At 38.7% G+C, this 13455-nt stretch overlaps 1 long non-coding RNA gene across 1 annotated transcript; it reads right to left on the reverse strand.

The window, feature by feature from the left end:
* Positions 1-4664: 4664 nt before the first annotated feature.
* Positions 4665-13203, reverse strand: LOC134810898 (uncharacterized). The gene is made up of 3 exons (XR_010159642.1): positions 13118-13203; positions 6955-9888; positions 4665-6361 (listed from the first exon to the last, which is right to left on the reverse strand). It is a non-coding gene; the product is annotated as an uncharacterized LOC134810898 (long non-coding RNA).
* Between the last annotated feature and the right edge of the window lie 252 nt (positions 13204-13455).

Genomic DNA, 13455 nt, shown 5'->3' on the forward strand with positions numbered 1-13455 from the left:
AAAATATCTTTATTTCATCCTTTGAAGTATAATTTTAAAGGATAAAGAATTTTGTGTTGAATGTTTTTACCCCATATTTACTATTAAGTTAATGATGGGTTCTTTTAGTCCTGTCAGATTTGTTTCATTCTTTGTTAGGGCAAGTCTATTTCAGTTTTGAACTTAGAGCATGGCCCTCATTCCTAAGGCCTAGTCTTTCTGGAGTCACGACTGCATGTCTGAAGTACTCACTCAGCTGTGTCCACTCTGGCTTGTCATTTGATAACGCTACTAACAGGAGCATAATAACATCAACTCCTGACTGTTTTATAAAGTGTAGTTTTTTTATTTTGATTTTTAAATTTTAAAACATATAAAGATTATACTTCCAGGTTAAACCTTTGTCTGACTATTCCTTGTACCCCCAGAGGCAACCACTATTGTGTTTTTACATTTATTGCTTCTATGTATGAGTATACTTTTCCTATTCATGAATTTATCCTTAAACAGGAAAATGGATAAGTAACTGGGATACTTAAGTCTTGTATTAGAGAGATGCTTTGGAGACAGAAGTTATATTAGAAAAGGAGGCCGGGCGCAGTGGCTCGTGCCTGTAATCCCAGCACTGTGGGAGGCTGAGGCGGGTAGATCACCTGAGGTCAGGAGTTCGAGACCAGCCCGGCCAACATGGTGAAATCCTGTCTTTACCAAAAATACAAAAAAAAAGGAAAAAAAAATTAGCTGGACATGGTGGCGGGTGCCTGTAATCCCACCTTTTGGGAGGCTGAGGCAGGAGAATCACTTGAACCCAGGAGGCGGAGGTTGCAGTGAGCAGAGAGCTCCCCATTGCACTCCAGCCTGGACAACAAGAGCGTAACTCCGTCTCAAAAAAAAAAAAAAAAAAAAAAGAAAAAGAAAAAGAAAAAGAGATTCTAGAGACAGGAAGATTAATTAGAAGATTGTTGAAATGATCCACAATGAATGTTGGTGAGGAAGAAGTAAGGGCAAAAATAATAGATAAGGAGGCTGAAAGGCCATTTGCAAGGACAGGATAACATTAAATTTGATTTAAAGCTTGAATTTTAAATATGTTTATTGGTGTTATTTAAATACTGGGAAATATTTAAGTAACTTTTCAAAATTATGTCCTGTTAAACATTTAATGCGTGTCTCCTATGTGCCATGTACTGTGTTGAAATTTGTGGATGTGATGTTAAGCAAAAATAAAATCATAATTTCTACCTATACAAATCTTTCTGCTGTGCTCATACTCTCTTCTGAAGGGACAAATGTACATAGCCATTTTTTCAGCCCAATATTTAGCAGGTATGCATTGGTACAGCCATGCCAGGTTTATGTAGTCAGTGCCTAATCTAATTGATTGACATCCTGTTCTAAAAAGTTGGTTCTTCATTCCGATTGGCTGATACCTCTTATGTATCAATTGCTAAGTTTTAGTATTTGACTATCAACATGAATGACCAATAGCATGACACTTCAAAGATAAGTTCAACCTATCATAGTCTTTCTTTTCATTGAAATAATTAACCCTACAGCCACAAATTATGGAGGATCAGAAACGTGATTAAACAGAGGAAACTAATTGATAGCAGGATGAAAGAAGCAGACATATGAAGTGTAATTGTATAAAAACCATGACGTATCACTAACACTCTGCCAAGATGTTTAGACCCATCTTGAATCTGGACTGTGTGAGGTCCAGCCCTATTTTAGATCTTCTCTTCTTAGATATCCAAGAGATTCTCCTAATCACTTCATGTAATTCCTCACAATAAACACCCGCCTTCCTTAAGCTAGCTTGCTTGAGTAAATCTTCGTTTATTTAGCCAAGAGACAAGCTAAACTGTAACATCATCTATAATTCAGATAATTTGTCAAACCATGACATGAATACATTCATCAAATCTGAGCACTGTGTAAGTACAGGAAGTGGCATAAACGTCAAGAACAGATGTGAAGCTGGAAGTCTGGAGACATTTTCTGACCATACTGGGTAAAGGAATTTATTCTAGTTCTCTTAACTTTGGGACTTAAGAGATGATATCAAGCAATAGTTCTCAATCTTCAATGTGCATCAGAATCGCCAAGAAAACCTTGTTAAAATATAAGTGTCTGGGCTCCATTGGCAGACATTCTGATTCAGTAGGTCTGAGGAAAGGCCCCAGAATATGCATTTCCAACAAGGTGCTAATGCTGCTGATCTGGGGAACCCACTTTAAGAACAACTGGCATGGAGAATTCTCAGAGTAAGTTCATGTTAATGTTCATCTGTTTATGGTTCCCGCCTTTACAGAGTCACCAGTTCCATGATAACTTACTACTTTACAAAATTCTGCCATCCATATTCCCAGGGTTAGATTATGTTATGGTTAATATGGACTGTCAACTTGACTGGACTGAAGGATGCAAAGTATTGTTCCTGGCTGTGTCTGTGAGGGTGTTGCCAAAGGAGATTAACATTTGAGTCAGTGGGGTGGGAAAGGCAGACCTACCCTCAATCTGGGCAGGCACCATCTTATCAGCTGCCATAGCGACTAGAATAAAGCAGGCAGAAGAAGTTGGAAATAGCAGACTTGCTGAATCTTCTGGACTTCATCTTTCTCCCATGCTGGATGCTTCCTGTCCTTGAACATCAGACTCCCAGTTCTTCAGCTTTTGGACTCTTGGACTTACACCAGTGGTTTGCCAGGGGCTCTCAGGCCTTTGGCCACAAACTGAAGACTGCACTGTTGACTTCTCTATTTTTGAGGTTTTGGAACTCAGACTGATCCACCACTGGCTTCCTTGCTTCTCAACTTGCAGACGGCCTATCATGGGACTTCACCTTGTAATCGTGTGAGTCAATTCTCCTTAACAAACTCCCTTTCATATATACATATATCTTATTAGTACTGTCCCTCTAGAGAACCCTGACTAACACAGAGGGGTAGGGCTGGAAGATAATATCCAAGAGCAAAGAGAAGGTCATAAATAAGCCATTACATTAATAATGATTTTCTTTCTCTGGAAGAAATGACAGCAGAGAGATTTGAGGGTTTCCGGAACTTACGGTGCTGTCAATAAAGAGCCATAAGTATACAACTGGGGTCTGGCTGTATTTATCTAATATACTATACTGGAAAGGCTAATGATGGAGAATTACAGATGTTTCTAATATTTAGGTGTTTTATTATCACCAGCAGTACATCTCTAAATCAAATAAAATGAAATTTCATAACCCAAGGGTGGACCATTTTTTATTTGTCGCAAAACTAAAAAACAACAACACTAATTATTACCTAGCCTTAATATTGCCCTCTGTTTTCTCAAAATGTGAAATTCTCATATGAATTATCTTTGCTTAGCCACACAACTTTTCTGTGAATTGAGGTCATGTCCTGGTGCTTCTTTACTCAACTAATGTTTATGGAAAAACACGAAGGTTAGCCATTGTATTCTTCATGTAAAAAACTTCATTCTTCATGTAAAAAACTCACTGTCCAGTAGGGGAGATAAGACTTCTGGAGAAATTACTGCAACAACAAGAAATAGAGCAGAGCAGGTGCCTTAGGGGTCCCAGGAGAGGGGAGTCACTTTTGGTTGGAGGGATCAGAGACGTTCCTATGAAGAAAGTGGCATCTCAGCTGAGTTTTAAAAGTGAACTTGGGTTTTGACATGAGTATGTGGGAAGAAAAGGATTTCAAAGACAGAAAATTAATTCTAAGAGCACTGAGCAAATAAGCTCAGGGTATGTATTAGTCAGGGTTCTCCAGTGAAACAGAACCAATAGAGTATGTATTCATCTGTTCTTATACTGCTAATAAAGACATACCCGAGACTGGGTAATTTATAAAGGAAAGAGGTTTAATGGATTCACAGTTCTACATTGCTGGGGAGGTCTCACAATCATGGCAGAAGACAAAGGAAGAGCATAGAAATATCTTACATGGCAGCAGGCAAAGAGAGAATGAGAGTCAAGTGAAAGAGGAAACCGCTTATAAAACCATCAGATATCATGACTTATTCACTACCACAGGAACAGTATGGGGGAAACTGCTCCCATGATTCAATTATCTCCCAGCAGGTCCCTCCCACAACATGTGGGAATTATGGGAGCTTCAATTCAAGATGAGATTTGGGTGGGGACAGAGCCAAACCATATCAGAGTATATACTCATTCTATATATATAGAATGATTTTTTATAAGGAATTGGCTCATATGACTATGAAAGTAGAAAAGTCTCACAATCTGCTGTGTGCAAGCTGGAGACCCAGTAATGTTGGTAAAGGAAATTCCAGTCCAAGCTTGCAGGCCTAAGAACCTGGGGAGCTGTTGGTGTAATCCTCCATCTAAGAGCAAAAGAAGACCAATGACCTAGCTTAAGTAGTTGGGCAGAGAGAAAGAATTCATCTTCCTCTGACTTTTTGTTCAGAGCCCTCAAAGGTTGAATGATCCTAACACTGGGGGAAGGCAATTCACTTTACTCAGTTCACCAACTCAAACAAATCTCTTCCAGAAACATCCTTACAGACACATCCAGAAATAATGTTTAACCAGGGCAGGCGTGGTGGCTCACACCTATAATCTCAGCACTTTAGGAGGCAGAGGCAAGAGGATCACTTGAGGTCAGGAGTTCAAGACCAGTTTGGCCAACACGGTAAAACCCCATCTCTACTAAGAATACAAAAATTAGCTGGGTGTGGTGGCACGTGCCTGTAATTCCAGCTACTTGGGAGGCTGAGGCAGGAGAATCACTTGAGTCTGGGAAGTGGAGGTTGCAGTGAGTGGAGATCATGCCATTGCACTCCAGCCTGGGTGACAGAGGAAGATTCCATCTCAAAAAAAGAAAAAACAAAAAAGTTTAACCCGATATCTGGGCATCCTCTGTCCCAGTCACATTGACACATAAAATTAACCATCACAGGTTATATCCCATTTATGGTGGGCTATGTGGTGTTGTGCTCATGTAAGATCCACTCAAAGGAGTAGGGGAGATGAGATTAGAGGTGAAAGAATGCAGGGTCTTAAATGCCAGATCAAGGATTGAGAGTTTATTCAGTAGACGATGGGGACACATCGGAGTTTTGAGCAAAGGCATAATATAATCTAGATATTTACTTTTATCACATTCATGAATAGCTAATGACAAAGGAAGGATAATTGATCATAAAAGGGAAGAGAATAAAAGCAGCAAAATTACTCAAGACGTATAATAGTGCAAGAATTGAGGGACCAAAGCAAGAATCAAGGAGGCACCTGTGGGAACCATAAGGCAGAGTTGCAAATAAAGTGAGGACAAAATGTAAAATAGTCATGCATCACTTAACAATGGAGATACATTCTGAGAAATGCATCATTAGGCGATTTTGCAGTACTGCACACATCACAGAGTGTACTTACAGAAACCTAGATCATGTGTGTGTGTGTGTATATATATATATATATGTATATGTGTGTATATATATATGTATATATATATATATGAAAAACAAATTTCCCAGCAGCATTGCTGAATATCAATAATTTCCCCTACTTAATCTGCAATGCTAGTATCAAATGCCACATATCAGGCTTCTGCATATGCTCCATTATAATTTTATGGGACCACCATCGTATTTGTGGTCTGTCATGACCAAAACATCATTATGCAGCACATGACTGTAAGTGACTGAATGAAGTTTAGGTTTTTAGAAGAGTGTTCGTACCATTGACCAAAATAAAAAAAATCAGGAAGCGACTTTTGCTTCTGGGTTAGGGAGGAAAAATAATTAATATAGAAATAGATATGTTAAGCTTGTACTTCTATAAGTAAAATCATATAGAAATGTTGACGGCAGCAGGAGAAGTAGAACTTGAGCTTCAGAGAAAGAAACAAATTGAGATGTTGTATCAGTAAACATAGATTAGCTTATGCTACAATAATAAGCTACATTAACATCTTGGTGACTTGAAACAATGCTGCTTATTTGTAACTCATGCTTCATGTTCATTGTGGTTCATCAGGGGCACTGTGTCCATCCTAGTTACTCAGGAGCTCCATTTAATAGAGGCTCTGTCTCGATGTTACCAAAATGCCAGGGGTTCAGTCTAGGTCTTGTTGCTTGCTGCACGGACGGAATCCCAATCACTGAGGCAATGAGTACTGACAGGGAAGCGGGCTTTAATCAGGTGCTGCAGCCAAGGAGAATGGGAGATAAGGTCTCAAAGCCATCTCCCTGACCGACTAAAATCGGGGGGTGTATATAGCAGGGAAGCAGGGAGGTGGGAAAGCAGGAATTCATGGAGGTAAGGAAGCAATCATGATTGATGAGTCGTCTGGAATATTGTTGTTCAGATGAAATGATCCGGTGAGTTTTAGTTTCTTGCCTGAGAGTAGATTTCCTGAGGAAGGAACTCAAATCAGACAAATGTAAGTTTCAAGTTTTAAGGCTAGGGAGGGTCAATTTCTATGTTTATTCAAACAACTGTAAATGTTAGTTCTATGGGACAACAGGGATGACTTCAGTCCCCCTTTTCTATAGATCAGTTCCTCAGTCATGGGGAATCTGGTCATCGATCTTTCTGGCTGCTTCATGCTGAGGAGGGATGTTGTGGGATCATGAGGCTTGGAAATGTTGCCCCTGTGGTTGGAATCAGTCAGGGGTACTTTTATCTTGGTTTTAGAGCAACATTTTATACCACATTGACTAAGAAAATAAATTACATAGATAACCCAAATTTAGATAATACCAAAGAATATGGAGTTGATCCCTTGGGGAAGCCAAGAGAATGTTCCTGAAAGCCGCATGTTCACTTTATGATTTCTTATCTAGGGTCTTTGTCTGGGCTTTGAATGCTAACTTAAGGCCCTCCCAAGGTTCACAAGACCATGACTGTTTTCCCTGGAGGGATCCCAAAGGGACTGGTTTTACTCAGGTCTGGTGAATCCAAGTCTCAACACTGGTTAAGAACAGAAGGTGGCTGGCCAGCAGCACCTCAGAAGGGCCGATCCATTGTGGTTGCAGCTGGTCCTCCGCATGACTTGGTTCTCTGGTTTCAGTTTCAAAGAGTGAGGAGGCACATCTGTAGGGAACTGGAGCCTATTGGAAGTAAACTCAGAGAAAGTAGTTAATATATTTCCAAAGGGTAAAGTTAATACCCTTGCCATTATAAAGCCAGCCCCCACTGGTTTGCATAGGAAACATATCATCTGCTTCATCTGAGGTGCTCCACTTGACATTGATAAGTGGAGTTGAGCAGTTTCCCTTCTCAGGGTAAACAGATCTTACTGGCTTTAAGTATTCAGTAAGTAAACAGATATTAGTGGCTTTTATCTAGTCAACCAGGCTGGCTATTGTCTTGGGAATAACCTCCTGTGTGCCTGTAATATATATATTTATCTGTGATTGTTCACTAGCAAGCTGTGGGTTCTGAGTCAACCAAAACAGGTTCTTCTACTTTGCAGCATTTAAAACCAAAGACATTGCTCTTCAATTAGTTATTCTCACAACCCATTTTAGTAAAGGTTTCTGAGGAAGCTGATGGTACCAATCTACAAAACAGAACTTATCCCTTTACATTATACCCTCTGGTTTCAATAATTACTTGATTTTGCCTTTCTCCAACATTGACTACCTTTTTGGAAACTGCAGGTCTCAGAGGTGCTTTTTGGTGCCCTGGCATAATTTTCCCTTTTGTGGGTAGCTTTGAGGCTAGTGGTCTGAATCCAAACAGTCTCACATCTGAGCTTGGTTTAGTTTGAAGCCCGAACTCCGCACTCTCTTACTTTCTTTGGAACTATTATAGATAACAATAACTAAGGAATTTAATATTTTTTCCTCATTAGTTCACATTTCCTTATGCATCCAGTGAGCCAGCTCCCCAGGAGCTTAATCCATCTGTAAATTCCATGGGTAACTTGTAGCTTTAATAACTGAAAGCAGCACAGCTGCAACTCCATATGATGGGTGACCAGAGTGCCATCAAGAATCAAAGGTTAGTTTAATAACAGGTGTACTCTAGTGTTTTTTTTTTTGAAACACAATTTTTCTTTTTCCCATCCCCCATTTCTACCAAAGACAAATCATAGTAGACCCAATTTATTTGCAAAATTAAGTGTTAGTCTTATTCTAGGCGGCCTGATTATTTGCATAAAATACAGCAAGAATTATTGTTCTCATAGGTTCTTTTAAATTGGGCTTTGCTGGAACTTTTCATAAGGAATCTCAGATTTGAAATTAAAGACCTCTCAAGCCCGGCCAAGGATTTATCTGTGCCTGAATATACTTGTATGAATTGGGTGAATTCCTCTCTTCTTGAGGTCCCAGAATAACTTGTGGTTTCTGGGCCTGTCAGAAAGTGACATTCTTTACTTACCACAGGCCAGCAACCCTGCAAAGGAACTGTGTAGACCAGGTACAAGGGCAGTATTTCTAAGGGACTTTCATAGGCTCTGTAAGTCAACATCAATTCCTCAAAGCATTCTGCTCATATCTGAAAATACATTATTCCAGTCAAAGCCTTGGTAAAATAACCAGTGCCTCCAATTGTGTCCAGTTATAAAAGAAAACAGAATTTTATTAAACTTATGCAAATAACTATTGCTATAAATTAGGAATATGCACAGTTTCCAAATTTTGCAGAAATCAGGTAGAAACAGAAATATGCTTCAAATTTTGATCACAAGATATACTCCACACAATAGTCGAAGGCTATACTTAGCTCAAAAGGAAAAAAAAAAGCCTCGTTGACTCTAAAAACAAAAACAAAAATAATCAGCAATTTGCAAAAGCAAATTTTGGACTATAGCTGATTGTAAGCTGCTTTTTGAGAAGAATCAAAATGAAACAATAATTGTAGACGACAAAAGTCTTAAGACACCCATAGTTAAAGACACAATTGACAAGGAAATTTGGTTATTTCTGTGACAATTTAACATAATAATCATAATTATTCCTGATAATATACTAAGATAAATCAGGATTTTAGGAATCTCATACAATTTTGGAACACATTTATATAAATATAACCCAAAGAAAGCCAAACTCCATTTCATATTTGACAAAGCTTCCTGTAAAATTTTAACATATCAAATGAAAATAATATGTCTCTCTTGGGCTTCAGGGAACCCTACTATCTAAAAGGTTAGTTTCAAGTCAAAAGACTGAATTTAGAACTTGAAATTTTGATTTTGGAAAGTTGGTCAAATAACAAAGGCTTAAAACATTTCGTATCACAAAATAATATCACAGGTCACTATAAAATAGGTATTCATTTAGCCAAAATAATAATTACCAAATAATAAGGCCTAATAAAGACAGCATGAGGCCAAAAAAAAAGTCTCTCTCTCTCTCTCTCCTCTTTTTTTCCTGCAGTTTACTCAAAAGATAAACAAAAAACTTTTATTATCTCTTATTAATATTATATGAAAATTTTATTCAAAAGATAAAAACAAATTTTACCTTGGTATGATGTATTATTTATGTTAAAGCTAATTTCAATAAATCTTTATAAATAATTCTATCTAAGTTTAATACATTTGACCACAGGTAAGATTTTCATAAGCCTTTTATAACCTTTCACAATTCTCTATGAAAGGGCAGGTCAGTGCTGTAGGAGAAGCCTGTGATTCTGACACAGGGGCCCAGACACTGGCCTTGGAAAAGTGTGCTTTTGATATTGTTTACTTTCTAGAGAAAATCTGAACTAATCTTATCCCTCAAAATCAGCCCTACAATCTCACCTGCCCACCTCTTCCCCAATAGTCCCTGGGCCAAGAGAGATCAAACACTTTAACTTCTGGCCTCACGTCTTATGAAAGCAGTTCATTTTGATTGCCATCTTCTCTCAGTCTGAAGATGAGGCTTTGATTGGTGTCAGTGTTCAAGATTTAGCAGAAGGCAGTGCCTTTTTCGGACCCAGCCAAAGCTCTGTAACTCAACAGCACAAGGACTTTATTAGCAATAGAGAAAATTATGTGATGTAAAAGCCTTAATTCCTCAATGCCTCTAAGTCCCAGTATTCCTAAGCAATCAAAAACCTAATAATGATGACACAGGAATTATCTTGGTAAAATATAAAATTTTTTGGGGGGGGCATATAGCAAAAGGCAAAGAAAGACCTTCCACAGTGTGACTGCTTCTCTCTTTTTTTTTTTGAGATGGAGTCTCACTCTGTCACTCAGGCTGGAGTGCAGTGGCAAGATCTCGGCTCTCTACAACCTCTGTCTCCTGGGTTCAAGTGGTTCTCCTGCCTCAGTCTCCTGAGTAGTTGGGATTACAGGCGCCCACCACCACACCTGGCTAATTTTTGTATTTTTAGTAGAGACAGCGTTTCACCATGTTGGCCAGGCTGGTCTTGAACTCCTGGCCTCAAGTGATCTGCCTGCCTCAGCCTCGTAAGGTGGTGATTGCTTCTCTTTATGGGAAGCTTATTTAGATAACCTGAAAGTCAAACCTGATGAACAATTTCAACATGGCAAGAAAAACCAAGAGTATAGAATCAAATTATTCTAGAGGAAAACATTACTTTTCTAGACCTTCAAAATAAACATTCAAGCATCAGGCCACAACATCAGTTAGAACAGGAGGAAAAATAAAGTTACAGAAGCTGACAAAAAAGTTGAAGGAGAGAGTTATCATCTCAGGCCTTTACAATGAGAGAGAAAAAAGCTGAAAACAGCAAGACACAACAAAGTTGCACCTCAGAGATAGAACTCTGAGAAGTTTTCAAAAAGAAACAGATTATAGAATTAAAATCAAAGCCTCTTATACAAGATCCTTTCTCATATAAAATCATTCTCTTTTCCTTATAACCTTTCTTACCAAAAATACATCTTCATATCCATAACTTTTTTACATGTCTTTCCCCTACTTAGTGTTTCCTTTTTTTTTCGTTGTTTCATAAATAACTTTTCCAAGTCCATAATTTGAATCAACCTTTAGATAACTTCTGAATTTAGACAAAATTATTCTTTTTCTCAATAAGGACACATCTTCTTTGGCATGCTTTATATACAGAATTATATATTAACTAGAATTCTTATTTTTAGTAACCTTAAATTTTAGTGAAAACCTAGGATGCAAGAAATCCTGAACTGTCTATCAGAATTTAGCATTTCACAGATGAAAACTTTCCACAATTTTTAAAAACATGTTTCTCTAGGTCATAACCCTTTCTTTATTGGAAATGACCCAGACATCTAATGAGCTTCCAAAATAATTATAAGATTTTTAAACCCACAAAGATTCCCTTACAGTATTTACCCCATTTATATTTCATTCATTTTTAGCAGTTTATCTAGATGACTTATGAAAACAGTGATATCAGAAAAAGCTAGTAATGATTTCCTTGTTAACCATTTTTATGACCAGTGCCTAATAGGCATTCATCTAGGTAAGAATCTTAAAGGCACACACATAGGTATTTTCACCCATAACGCAGAAGATTCACCTGTTTTTGTTAAACCAACAACATTAAATTAGTTTTATTCATTTAAAAAAAATCACAGAAAGATCATTTTGTTCTTGTCTGGCTTTGCAGTCTTACAACCTTTTGTGCCAAACCCTGACACCTTAAAATTTCCAGCAGAGACAAATATAAAACCCAGACAAAAATATATGCTGACAACTCTGAAGACATTTTTATTTTTATTTTACTAATAATCTTAAAGCCAGCTTGCTTATTATACATTTACTTTAGTCATACACGTTTGAAAAATGCTTGGACTTATTTACTTAACTTATGAGTGCTCTTTTAGTTATAGGCCAATTTGGTACTGTATGAAAACACATAACATTCAGATACATGTACACCCATATAAATAAAGAGCCAGTAACTTTTACCTTGGAATTCTAGCCATGAGATAGCAATGCAAACTTACTAGTCTGTAAAAGATAGCTGGATCCAAATGATTTCTGACAAAATTGGGACCTGTCCACATGGCTAAACTTTATTTGCTCTGATAGGTAATCCGATGAAGGCTGTGAACCAAAACTTTGGGTAAAGCAGTTTCCATGGTAGTTAGATTTCCTTTTAGAGGTCAAACTCTCCCAAACTCCAAAGAATACTGGGGCCAAACACACTACAGAAGAACATTATGTACTAACTAGGCCCAACCCTGCTTAGAACAGCAGCATAAAATCCTGGGTACATGGAAGTCCCTCCTGCTTTCCTATTCAACAGCAAAATGAAGACTGCCCTATAATTCAAAGACCTTCCAAGATGAGATGAGACCTGGCACTTTTGAGGTGGGATGGCCATAGCCATCAGCCCACAACTATATTCAGACCAACCGTGAAGGATGCATCAAAGTGGGCAGCGCTGTGGGATCAAATCCCGACCTCCCACAACTACATCAAAACACACACAAAACAATCAACAAAATATAATACAACTGTTGCAGCAGCAAACAAGGGCCAAAAGGCCCAAACTGAAACAGTTGAGGTGCTTCCTCTCTCTGTCTGTTTGGCTTGTTCAACCTGCAAATGGAAAGTCCTTTGAAATTTCTCAAGCTGAGAGGAGCTGATCTCACTGTCTGGTAACCACAAAAGACACTCAATTGCCAAGACACACAAGCAATTACTAACAAGCCCCAAGAGTGTACAAACTGAAACAGTCAGAGTGCTTTCCTCTTTGACAGTTGGGCTTGTTCCATCTACAAATGGAAATTCCTCCAGAATTTCCCAAATTGAGAGGAGCTGATCCTGCTCTCTGAGCCCACAAAAGACACTCACCTACCCAGACACTGATGCCAAATTAAAAAGGCTGTTCTTAGGCAATCAAGAATGCAGTTGGAGCTGGCAACGGTGGGGCTAGAGAGAGAGAGACTGAAACCAACCTCTGGCCAAAAAAAGGTGGGCAGCTGCTTAGGAGGGCTTCTGAAACTCTGCCAGCCCACTGTGGTCAAGCCACAAGCAGCATGTTCCCAGTTAGGGAACCAAAATCTGTTACTGAAATAGCAGGGGTTTGGTCTAGGTCCTTGTATTAGTCTGTTCTCACATTGGTATAAAGAACTACCTGAGACTGGATAATTTATGAAGAAAAGAGGTTTAATTGACTCACAGTTCCACAGGCTGTATAGGAAGCAAAGCATGGCTGGGAGGCCTCAGGAAACTTATAATAATGGTAGAAACTGAAAGGGAAGCAAGCACATCTTACCATGGCAGAGCAGGAGAGAGAGAGAGCAAAGGGGGAGCTGCTACACACTGTTAAACAACCAGATCTTGTGAGAACTCATTCACTATCACAAGAACAGCAAGGGGGAATTCCACCCTTATGATCCAATCACCTCCCACCAGGTCCCTCCCCTAACACTGGGAATTACAATTCGACATGAAATTTGGGTGGTGACACAGAGCCAAACACTATCGGTCCTGCTGCTCACTGTATAGAAAGCCAATCACTAAATCAACGAGTATTGCCAGGGAAGAAGGCTTTGATAGGGTGCTGCAGCCAAGGAGAACAGGAGATAGTCTCAAATCTGTCTCCCCAATCGA

The sequence above is a fragment of the Pan troglodytes genome, chromosome 7, assembly GCF_028858775.2.
Source record: "Pan troglodytes isolate AG18354 chromosome 7, NHGRI_mPanTro3-v2.0_pri, whole genome shotgun sequence".
Taxonomy (NCBI): domain Eukaryota; kingdom Metazoa; phylum Chordata; class Mammalia; order Primates; family Hominidae; genus Pan; species Pan troglodytes.